Below are 12,012 nucleotides of genomic sequence, written 5' to 3'. Positions count from 1 at the left end.
GCCCAATGTATATGTCTATTCGTAAATAATTAAGAAGCTCAAGGTAGACTGACATAGACAAGGTAAGATGAGCACTTTCTGTGCATAAAACTCTTTCTTTAATGCTTCCAGTTTCCTGTTTAGATTATATTTGTTCAAGGTGTAATAAATAAAATGGCATTAATGAAAATAAAGTAAGACTAAGCGTGATACGTGCTACTAAGTTATTTAGACACCGTAACTTCTTGGAGTGATGCTACGTAATTATCATAGGAATTTTTTTGAGCTAGCTACTTATTTTACCGCTGCTGAGTAGCACTGTTAACTTCAATGGAGTTATGCTGTTCTATAGCAGGAGAGGATCTGATCCTTTATTTATACTCTTCTATCTCTACCCCTTGTCTCTTCTTGTACTCAACTCTTCTTGTTTCTCAGTTTCTTCTCTTCGTGGTCTTTTCTTCTCTTTCCTTTCATGGTCATTCATTGTGTATTAAACTCTTATTAATATTTTACTCAATACTAGAGCTTTTGGGGGTTGTACATAATTTTTCCTTGTAATGAAAGGATTTATTTAATGTTATACACATTTTTTTTTATTTAAAAAAAACCCTTGACAAGAATGTGTATTAAAAACATACAGCATGGAGGGTTTCCACTTCCTTGATACCTCAGACTGCCAGACACACCTTTACACTCACCCTAGGGTTTTCAGGGCCTGAACCCAAAGTCCATTGAAGTCTTTGGAAAGACACTTATCCACTTGATTGGGCTTTTGATCGGGCCATCAGTGACTTCAAAACACAACAGCCCAAATTCATCTTGACTTCAGTGAAGTTGCACCAGGGGAAAAAACCTGGCCCAACAGGTCAAATTAGTCACTGAGATACACATACAGCTCTCATTGATTTAATCTAGCCCAAATTCTTTGTCATTTGAAAGAAAATAGCAGCACATGAGCTTTCCCCCGTTATTCGGTAGGTATAGTTCGCTTTTATCGATCTGTAAATAGGTGCCTGTTATGCCCTAGCTCAAATGGGATCTCAAATATATATTTTAAAAAATATCCAAGGTTCTGAGCAGTTACGAGAACTTAATTTCCTGAACCAGAAAAGAAAAATGAAAAAGGTGAAAACAACACTGACTGTTGATCTGTTTTAGTTAATAGCATGTCAGTCTTCTCAGATCCCGTGCACAAGCCTCTTCTGTGTGAATGAAGGTAGAAAATGCAAGTCAAAAGTGAATTAGAACATGCTTTGCTCGTCCCTCCTGCACCCCAAAACTCATTCTGACCCTGCTTTGGGGGACAATATTGAAAACAGTCAACATATAACCCGGCTAAAAACATGAATCAAAAAGTCACTGCTTGTAGACATGTTTTTAAAATTGCTTAGTTGCATGGAAGTCCCTTTAGTGCTTGAAGGACTTTAATAAAATTGATTTTCTGAGTATAGCCTTTTAGCAGCTACTGTATAAGCTTGAAATATGAACCCTTCATTGTTGAAAGTGTTTCATTTTTGCCCTGTAACTAATGATCAAGGGAATGAGTGTGTTCAGAATTCTCCATGGCTGCCATTTTCATAATTAAATCGTGCTAATAATAAAGCTTTGCAGACTTTAAACAAACTGGCACTGGAGTGGAATGTGGTTTGCGGTGTTTCATTTAGAGACCTCTGCAATTAGCCCTTAATGAATAAGCATACCACAGTGATAAGTAAGACATCTCTATGAACTGCTTATTTACCAAAGCACAAAACTGTGACATTTTCATTCCAGTGACTGAAAATTATTCTGTAGAATTCTTCTGAAGGGCTCTTATGTAATTATTTTGAGAAGTTAAAGCACATTAATTGGTTTTTATACCTGAAGTCTAATTTCTACTACACTTAAGCCTACTACTCATGGTTTATCCTAATGTGCTTTACAAAGTATAAAAAAATGAGCAGGAGGTAAATCAATCAAGGCACACTTAGATGAATAGATGAACATTGTTACCTTATGCATATATTCTATTTGCTATTAAGCTATGCTGAAGTTCATATACCCTAGAAGATGCATTCATTCTGGAAATGACAGCTTTCTTTTGTAGTTATTTTAACTCAAGATCACATATTAAATTTTTTTTCTTGAAATTTAATTGCCAATACTCACCGTTCTAGGATACAATGGGTCAGCTCTTCAGATGGGACTACGCTGATTTATATCAGCTGCGGATCTAGCACCATGGAACTCAATGCACTGAACTAGGAGATTCAGTTTAGTTCACTCGTTATAGATGTAACACAAAGACCTTCGGAGTGATTTGTTGTTATCCAGCAAAACTCATTTCTGCATCTCATGAACAATATGTGTGGGTTTCTAAAATCCATACCACATCTCATACAGCACAGTGGCTTATAGGTCCTGAGCCACTACCCATTGAAACAGTGGAAATCTTTCCATTTACTTTGGTGGGTGTTGGGATCAGGCGCATTAAAACAATTTGGTGAGCACAAATACATGTGAGCATCATCACAAACAGACTGCCATCTGTTCGGAGAAAAACTGACTCAGTGTCAATAGACCATTCTCCGATACTGCTGTTAGAAGACAATCCTAAGATAGTATGGTACATACCTCTGAGATATGAGACACAGCTGACCCCTGATTATCCAAACCTAAATTTGGCAAAATTCTGTTCCCAGACACCACCAAAGACCCTCCACAAGGACAATTGGGTAGTCAGTTTTGTACTGTCTTACGTATGCTTCACTTCCACCTGGAACATAGAACCCCTAACTCCTAATTGCCATCCTTTGCCTTTTTAAAATAGCAAGAGTGAAAAAGTTGGTGTAGATAAAACAGCCCAGCCTCCGATATAATTTTAGGCTCCTCTCTATCTAATTCTGGCACCAATCTTTTCAAAAAAGAAATACAAGGAAAAAATGAAGGCTAACATGAAAGATTTAAACAAGTGATCTCCAGAACCACAAGTAACAGACAAGAGTTTAGTGCAGTCTTCAATAACTCTTATGACAGTGATTAATGTAGGATCACTGGAATTGCCATACTGGATCAGACCAATGGATCATTTAGTTTAGCATCCTCTCTCTCTTCAACAATTGATAGTACCAGTATCACAGGGAGGTGCAAGAAACCCTGCAGACGGCAATTATGGGATAAATTCTCGATGAGGTTTCTTTCTAATCCCTATTTGTTAGGTGTTGATGTCTGCCCTGATGCATGAGTGTTTATACCCCTTCAGAGCCTCTTTGATAGTTTTTAATCATTATAATAACTCTGGATATTCTTATTATGTATAATCCCTCTATGCCTCTTGCTAAGCCCTTAACTGCAATATCTCGCAGCAATGAGTTCCACAGGCTTATTATGTATTTTGTAACAATGTATTTGCTTTTATCCATTTTAAATGCACTACCCATTAGCTTTTCACTAAATCTCAGTATAATAGCATCTGATTGGAAAGATAGTTTGCTTAGGTTTTTTAAATCAAAATCTCTCTTGGAAAATTATAATAATTATATCACTTCTGGGTTCATGAGCCCAGGAAAAAACTGGCCATTACACACTGAAAGCTGGGCATTTTTTGAAAAAGTGGTAGTATTTGCAGTCAGGAGATTGCATGGTAAGCCAGAATCATAAAATCAATTCTGGGACAAGTCGCTGGGTACAGAGTGATAATTAGGGTAGTGTCTTTGCAAGGGTCCTGGGAAATGGGTACATTTGCTTCCCTGCCAGGTGGTAAACATCTTGGCAAAGATGGCTAGAAAGTCCTTGGCATGAAGAGTCTTTCCTGGGCTAGGCACGCTGTCTCAAAAATCACTAACCTACAATTTCAGTGTATCAGGGGCTTAGGTTTTAAGACTGTAGACCAGGGATGGGCAAACTACTGCCTGCGGGCCACATCCGGCCCACGGGACCATCCTGTCCTGCCCCATAGCTCCCGGCCTGGGAGGCTTACCCCGGCCCCTCCCCCACTGTTCCCCCTCCCCCGCAGCCACGCCGCCATGCGGGTAGCATGGCTTGCACCCTCCCACCTCCCAGGCTTTCCAATAAGCCAGTCCTGCCTCTCTGAGCGGCATGGTAAGGGTAAGGCGGGAGGAGGTGTTGGATAAGGAGCAGGAGGCCCAGAGGGAAGTCAGGGGACAGGGGGCAGTTGGATGGGACAGAGGTTCGGGGGGAGGGCAGTCAGGAGACAGGGAATACGGGGGTTGGATAGCGGGTGGGATCCCGGGGGGACAGGGAGCTGGTGGGGTTGGATGGGGGTGGGGTCCTGGGGGGGCAGTTAGGGGCAGGGTTACCAGGGGGCAGTCAGGGGACAGGGAGCAGGGGGGGTTGGATAGGCGTGGGAGTCCTGGGGTCCTGTCAGGGGGTGGGGGTGCGGATAGGGGTCAGGGGACAGGGAGCAGGGGGGGTTGGATAGGGTGTGGGGTCCCGAGGGTGGTGGTCAGGGGACAAGGAGCAGGGGGGGTTGGATGGGTTGGGGGTTCTGAGGGGGGCAGTCAGGGGGCGGGAAGTGGGAGGGGGCAGAAAGAGGGTGGGGGCCAGGCTGTTTGGGGAGGCACAGCCTTCCCTACCCGGCCCTCCATACCGTTTCACAACCCCAATGTGGCCCTCGGGCCAAAAAGTTTGCCCACCCGTGCTTTAGACAGTGACACATTTTTGACTATCTGCATTGTTAACTAACTTTTAATAAAGATTCAGCCCCCCCAACCCCCAAATATTGTTGCAAATATATTCAGTTAGTGTGCCTTGTGGCACTGTCATTTTTAAAAGTGTGTGTGTGTGTGTGTGTGTGCATTGTGAATGTACCTAAACCTAGGGATTATGAACATTTCCTTCTCTATGAAAAACACAAACACTGGATGAACAGCAGCAGTGAAAGCTTTCTTACTCATCTCCGCCAGTCTTCCTAAACTCTGCTTGAGTAGGAGAGGGCAGTTCATTTTCCGTTGCCAGTTCGCTGCTTGGCCTCTCTGCTAGAAACTGCCAAACAATTGCTGCTCACATTGTCGGTTGACAGAATGTGGACGGTTCTATACTGGGAACTTGCTGGATATCCCTAAACTCACACAGAGATCACCAAATAACCCTGAGATGATGCCAAGTGTTTTTACCAAACTGTGTTGAGTCTGAATCAGAACCGTAGCAATGAAAAACTCTCTAGCCCACTGCCAATCCCTAAGAATTTTAGCCTCTGCTTGCTGGCAGTAGCAAGGTTGAGAGCATAGCACCAGATTCCCAAAAAAGACTTTGGTGCCTAAAGCCCAGATTTAGGCTTTGCAATGCCGAAGTCGCTTTGTGGATCAGGACTATACAAACCAACGAGTAACATCAAAAAGGACCTTTCCCTCCACTATGGTGTGCATGAGCTTTACTTTCCATCTGAACTGGATACATTAAAATATCTAGCACACAGAATCCACCATGGGAGAAAAGTAAATGTCTTTCTTAAACAGAAATATCATGCCATTCATAAATCAAATCTATTCCAAGATAGAATGCACCTCATATGGATCTTGGAGGAAAAAAAGCAAAAGTAATATATTGTGTTCATTCGAGGAATATTAAAATTAAATTTTTATATAAAGTACCTGAGACAAAACCAAAACTATTAACCCCAAAGCCACTAACTATTCATTAGCTAACTCAATTTTGCATCCCATTATAAGTCACATTGTATAAATTCCTGCTGAAATTGATTTAGTAAACCAGTGCTTTGATGGGCCTGAAATTAAAAGGATAGAAGAAAAGATACAACTAATTGAAGAACATAATTTGATGATTGTCCAGGGTGTGAAACTTACTGAAAGCAGAATGGAGTTTTAATTAAACACAGTGGGCCAAATTCAGACCTGGGAAAATGGCAGAGAAACACCATTGTAATCAATGGAGTTGCAGTAACTTATCCCAGGTCTGCATTTGGCCCAAAGTCTCACTGCACTTTGAAAACATGTCTGGAAAAATAACCCCCAAAAGGCAGAAATTTGTGCTTGCGAGGCCCTATCTGGTATGTGCGAAAGGGCCAGGAGTTACTGCATCTAGGGTATAAACTTCAATGTGCTGAGCAATTGGCCTTCAAACTCCCTCTGACTTCAGTGTGAATTGAAGGTGCTCAGCATCTTGCTGGATGAATCTGTTGTCTGGGCTGCTACATGGTATTAAAACAGAAGACCTAAAGTTATTGGCAAGAAATGTATTGAAAGGAATCCTGCCCTTCAGTCTGCAAATAGAGTTTCAAGGTGACAATGTATGGAAGACTGTAGAAGCTGTTCAATTATTTGTTGTGAATAATGTATTTGTCAGATTAGGCCTTTTTTCTGTTCACAAACTGTCCACATAACAGATTGCTAAGATTTGGTTGGTTATTTGTAACAGTTTAATCATTTTTGTTTTGTTTTCTAAAATTAACTATTTGGGTGTATAGGTTTTGAAATCTATTAGTAGTGAATACTCCTTAAAATATTCACTTTTGGAATCTGATATTTATTTTAATGTGTGCCTGTTAATATGAATACATAAACACACATGGTGTACTCTCTATAAAATATATATCTAAAGATTATAGAACCACTGGGTAATGTATTGGTGTATTTTAAGTGCAGTACAACAGCATAACTCTGTGTCCTTCCGAGCTATCTGTGTTGTATAAATCTGTGCTGGCATGTATTTGTTTTTACCTTTATCTTCTATCTGCTGGGACTCATTCCTACAGTGAAAGAAGGCATCCTTAACCAGAAGGAATCACCAAAGTAATGAGCTAATAGGAGGATGAATTGAGTACTGAGCAATATCTGTCTGAGCTCTGTAAATGACATCCACATAAAAGCTGTTGTGTGGGAGCAAATAAGAAAAGTTGAATACTTTGCCGAGTGTAATTCACTTCATTTATTGACTGGTTTTCCCCTTCTCGTTTGTCAGTGGTTCTGAGATGCCCGGCATTCAGAATGATTTGTAATGTAAATTATGTAATTGTACTCTCACATATTTTAACATCAAATGGAATGATTGACTACAGAATTTGAACTGTCTACAGGTGGGGGTCAATTATCATCTGAATAATCACACTGCCACACAAGAATAGCATGGCTACGGAGTGTGACATATTTTTATCTCTATGCATTTCAATGAAGTCAGGCTGGTACATAAAAGGTTATCACCTAGGAAACATATTTTCCTAAGCACAAGTTAAACATGCAAGCGAGATCAGCATAGATATTCAATTTAGCCGGTCAACCCTAACCTATTAATATTTTAACAAAATCCAGTGAGGATAATTTTTTTTCTTTGATCCCATTTCATTGAGCAGCCTGGAAAGGGAAGAAAAATTAAAAACAAAATAGTCAAGCATACAGAATGAGGTTATGTATTAAGTGGGCTATTTAATGTTTCTGGCATTTTATAGCCCTAGGGAAAGCGTGGATGGATTTAACAATCAAGATCTGTGTTCCCTGGGCCCACAAAGTTCGAGAAACATAAAATAATCTATACTTCCAAGCTGACAAATTTTACCTGACACTCCGCTTCATCTCACTGGGACTCTCTAAATCAGCATTAATCATATGTTACAGGGAGTAAAAAGAAAAGTAAATCACACTAAGTTGAAAAGTGAGATGGAAGGTCTTTCGGCAAAGATTTTAATCAATAATATGTGGGATAATAACCAGGAGCTATTGTTTTAATCTTCAGATATGAAAAGGTAGTGATGCAAAACACAAAGCAACTACAAACTCACTGCTGTTTCACAGGGGTCAGATGCAAAACAAAAGCGGCTTTGTTTGCTCCAAACACCTCCTTTTACCTTTCCCTTTTCAGTCTATTAAAATATTCTGTATTCACTGTCCAACAGGATTTTGAGCAGATCTAACTCTGTAGTTAAAAGCTGAATACAGACGTTACACTTGCCACCTGTCTGTCTGGGTTCAGAATGACTAGTGAATTTGCATGCTTCAGTGTTGGGGTGCCCAATTTGTCACACCTTTGAGGATGTGATTTTCAGAAAGTGATGAGCATCTAAAGCCAAGCCCTTCTGTGGTATTTCAAGTTGGACACCCAGAAAAATAAAACATGCCCAATGAATCTTATTCCTCTCCAGTCTCTCTTCTTCCTGCCCATCCCCACAAGTTAACAGGCAGGGAAAGCATAAAAATATTGCTAATTAACCAGTCCTTTTTATAGTTTGAATATTTGTTTGCCATTTAAGGCTGCTTTGTAGTTTAATGGACCCAGATCCTCAGCTGGTGCAAGACGGCATAGCTACATCACCAGTTTATGCCATCAGAGGATCTGGCTCATAAAATATAAGACTATAATTGATCTGACCTCTGGCTACTCATACAGCTTGGTTCATGACCTCTAACTTTACTCACCCCTCCAGTAATGTATGTAATAATATTTGGTTTGCTCAGTTGTGAACAGGAGGTGGGGACACTAGACCTAGCACATGCTTTTGTAATTAATTATTATTATTATAGGAGGTGGGGAGGGAATTACAGGTCAGATTGAAACCTAACCCTAATCCAGTGCAGCTTGTCTATTAATGCAAAACAGTTTTGAAACTGTGAATGGAACTCAAATAATTCCTTCACCATGGCTCTGTGTGGAGCTTAACGGGGCAGCATTTGCATAGTTAGATGAAAAGAGAAAATCTGTTCATAATCATGGAAACAAGTAGGAACCATTTCCCTGAGCAGCCCTATGAAGGAGGCAACTGCTGCTGGGTACCCTTACTGTTAGAAGCTCCAGGAGAGAGTGAATCATGTTATCTTCCTCTTACTGTACTTCTCTTTCAGAATCATTTTATTTTTTTCTTTCTGGACATGGTCAAAGTTAGAGCTGATCCAAAAAAGGTCCCAATTTGGGACAAAGTAGAAGTCTCAGTATTTTTCATGAAATAATATATTCAGAGATATTTCATTTTGACCTTATCCAAACATTTTGATTTGATAAACACTGAACTGTTTCATTTTTGACTTTTATATTATGTTTAGATATAGTATTTTGACATTCTTGGAATGAAACATTTTGATAATTTCCCAAACATTTCAATTAAATCAATATATTTCCACCAAATGTTTTAATTTCATCAAATCAGGATTTAATCAAAGCTTTTTTATTTATATTGCACAATCTCAGAAGCCATCCATCTTTATTCTGAAGCCCTTTTATTTTGGGCTTGATTCCACTAAAGACAATGGAAAGACAGACTCCCAGGAATTCATTCAGAGTTGGAAAAAACTACTTAAATTTAATAAGAAACTACTTAAACAGAAGCAAAATTTCCTCATTGTGACTCTATTAGAAAGGAAAAAATAATTTATAATTAACCATTTATCTGCAGGCTGTAGTCTCTTTCTCCTCTCATGCAATATCCATGAGAAAAATCACAATTATCTCAATTGTATCCATTTATCCTGTTTTAGACCCTATTTTACATATAGGGAATGGTGCTGAAGCGGGTGATATCTCCAAAATCAGCATGAACTTTTTCTGACAAACAGCTATTTAGAAAGGCTGTTTCTTTCCATTCAACAATCTGTTGTAAGTGGTTTCTAGAAAGTTACTGGGCTAAGTGAATAAACTCAATGACATGTTCTGCAGCAATAATGAAAGAGTTAACTCTAAATTTAATGGTGTTTTCAACTTCAATCTCCACTTAACTGGACTTAGTAAAGACTAATGGCCAACCCTTTGAACCTTCAAGTCTCAAAAGGTTTAATTTGTTATTTCTGAGAAAAACATGAATAAATAATGAGAAGAAGGGACACAGCAGCCAAAGACAATTCACAAGTGTCATTTACATATACAGCAAGGTTCAGAATTCCTAGAATCACTCATTACCACAATGTCACAAAAAGACAACTCAAGTCTAGGAAGGCAGCTAAAACCCAGTGCCATTCCTTTCCAAGTACGTAGTACATTAAAAAACATACAGTATTCTCTGAACTCATTTCAGTTCCATAATATCTGGAACCCAGAGAGCTACATATATTGAACTGACCAACATAAATACTTTAGCATGCTGACTCTTATAAACTGAAGATGGGTTCAGTAGCTTATATTTGGCTAAGGAGAAAATGAATACTGTGGTAAAAGTAGCACTGGAAATTAATTTTCCTATATTTTAACTTCTCTATCAGGTGGTAAATAGATGTACCAATACAACAGTGTTATAGAAAGAGGATTTTGTACACAAAACTAAATTTCCTTCCTGAACAGTGGTTTATTGCCATAAAGAAAGCTCATTAACTGGAATTACTACAGGCAAACACTGATGAAGAAAAGGAAATATAGCGTGTGAACAGAGAAACATAAATGTATATTAAATCTCATGGACATCATCTAAAAGTTTCCTGTGGCTTCTTAAAGATGTACAAAGTAGACGGTGCATCTAGTTTTGTGTTTAATTGTTTCCCTCTGGGAAAATGGTTACATGGCCAGTAAATAAGTGAATCACATGAAAACGTCTATACTCACTAAAGGCTCTCTAAACTAATGGGGAGGCTGATAAGAACTATTTTGTTCTCAATCAGCTAACAGCAAGAGATTTCATTTCCTATACTTGCATCTCACAATTTGCAAGATATAACTATTTGGATTATGGTAGCATCTGGAAGCCTCCAACAAGGTAAAGATTACATTTATGTAAGGTGCTATACACATACATAATAAAAAATAGTCCAAAGAGCTTATATGACAGAGAAAAGGTATGGGGAAAAGGAAATACCATCCAGATTTTACAAATGAGGAATTCTGGAACAGAGAGAGAGACTGAGTGATTTGCCTGAGGTCACACAGGGAGTCTATAGTTTAATCAACTGAACCCAGATCTCCCGAGAATCAACTCAATGACAAACACAAGACCATTCTTTCCCTTCAGCTGAAAGTAAAGTCTGACCAAAATGTGAATAAAATTTATGACTGCTACTTGGGTAGTTTATTCTGAGACACACTTTTTCTAGACTCTTACAGAACGTCTAATATGTGTGCTACTTGTTAACGATCTATTTGATATTAGTTTATGCTTTTTTCTTTAATAGAATTTTTTCCTGTTTTTTTGGGTCTCCTCCAACAAGATGGCTTACCAAGTGAAAGCATGCAAAATTCATGGAGGATAGGTCCATCAATGGCTATTAGCCAGAATGGGCAGCAATGGTGTCCCTGGCCTCTGTTTGCCAGAAGCTGGGAACGGGCAACAGAGAATTGATCACTTGATGATTACTAGCTCTGTTCATTCCCTGTGGGGGTACCTGGCATTGGCTTCTGTCAAAGATAGGATACTGGGCTAGATAGACCTTTAGTCTGATCCAGTACGGCCATTCTTATGTTCTTATGTTAAATCTAGCACTGATGCATGAAAATAAAAATACACATGCTTGGATAGGTTTGCAGCTCGTATTAGCTATTAAAAGACCAAAGGCAAGCTGGTTGTGTTTTGGTTAGGGAAGTTCCAAATATCACCTTGTTGTTTTATCAGCATCAGTATCTGACGGTGGTATTTGACTGAACATAAACAGTGGGCAGAGCAATAATAAAATAATATGCTGTCATGTAAATAAAATGATCCATGAATTTGGTCATCTCAAGCATGGACTTTCTGGGGCTATGGGGAGATATATACACTGACACCAATCCCATCTTAATTTCAACCTGGGTTGTGCACACTCTGTTGGATCTAGAGTTCAAATAGAAAACTTCCTACTTTTCAAAATGGATGCAACTGATGTAGCAACACCACCTCCCTGGCACTGAGTCAAGCTGAACCAAACACAGGTAAACTGGGTATGGACAGTTTTGACACTTCAGTGGGAATTAAATGGTGTACAGGACATAGGTGTGCCCTCTCAACACAGGTGTGAATTTCACTGTGAGAATGGGGCACAGCTAATACCAGAGTAGGGAAAACAAATCCTAAATAAGGCCTGAAATGGATTTTAAGGCCAGAAGGGATCACCTAGCCTGTCTTTATGCATAACAGACAACAGAACTTCACCAAGTGACTCCTGCATCTAGCCCAACTACTTGCAGCTGAAATGA

This window comes from Lepidochelys olivacea (assembly GCF_965140295.1).
Source record: "Lepidochelys olivacea isolate rLepOli2 genome assembly, chromosome: 12".
Taxonomy (NCBI): Eukaryota; Metazoa; Chordata; order Testudines; family Cheloniidae; genus Lepidochelys; species Lepidochelys olivacea.
Note: the sequence above shows the minus strand (reverse complement) of the source record.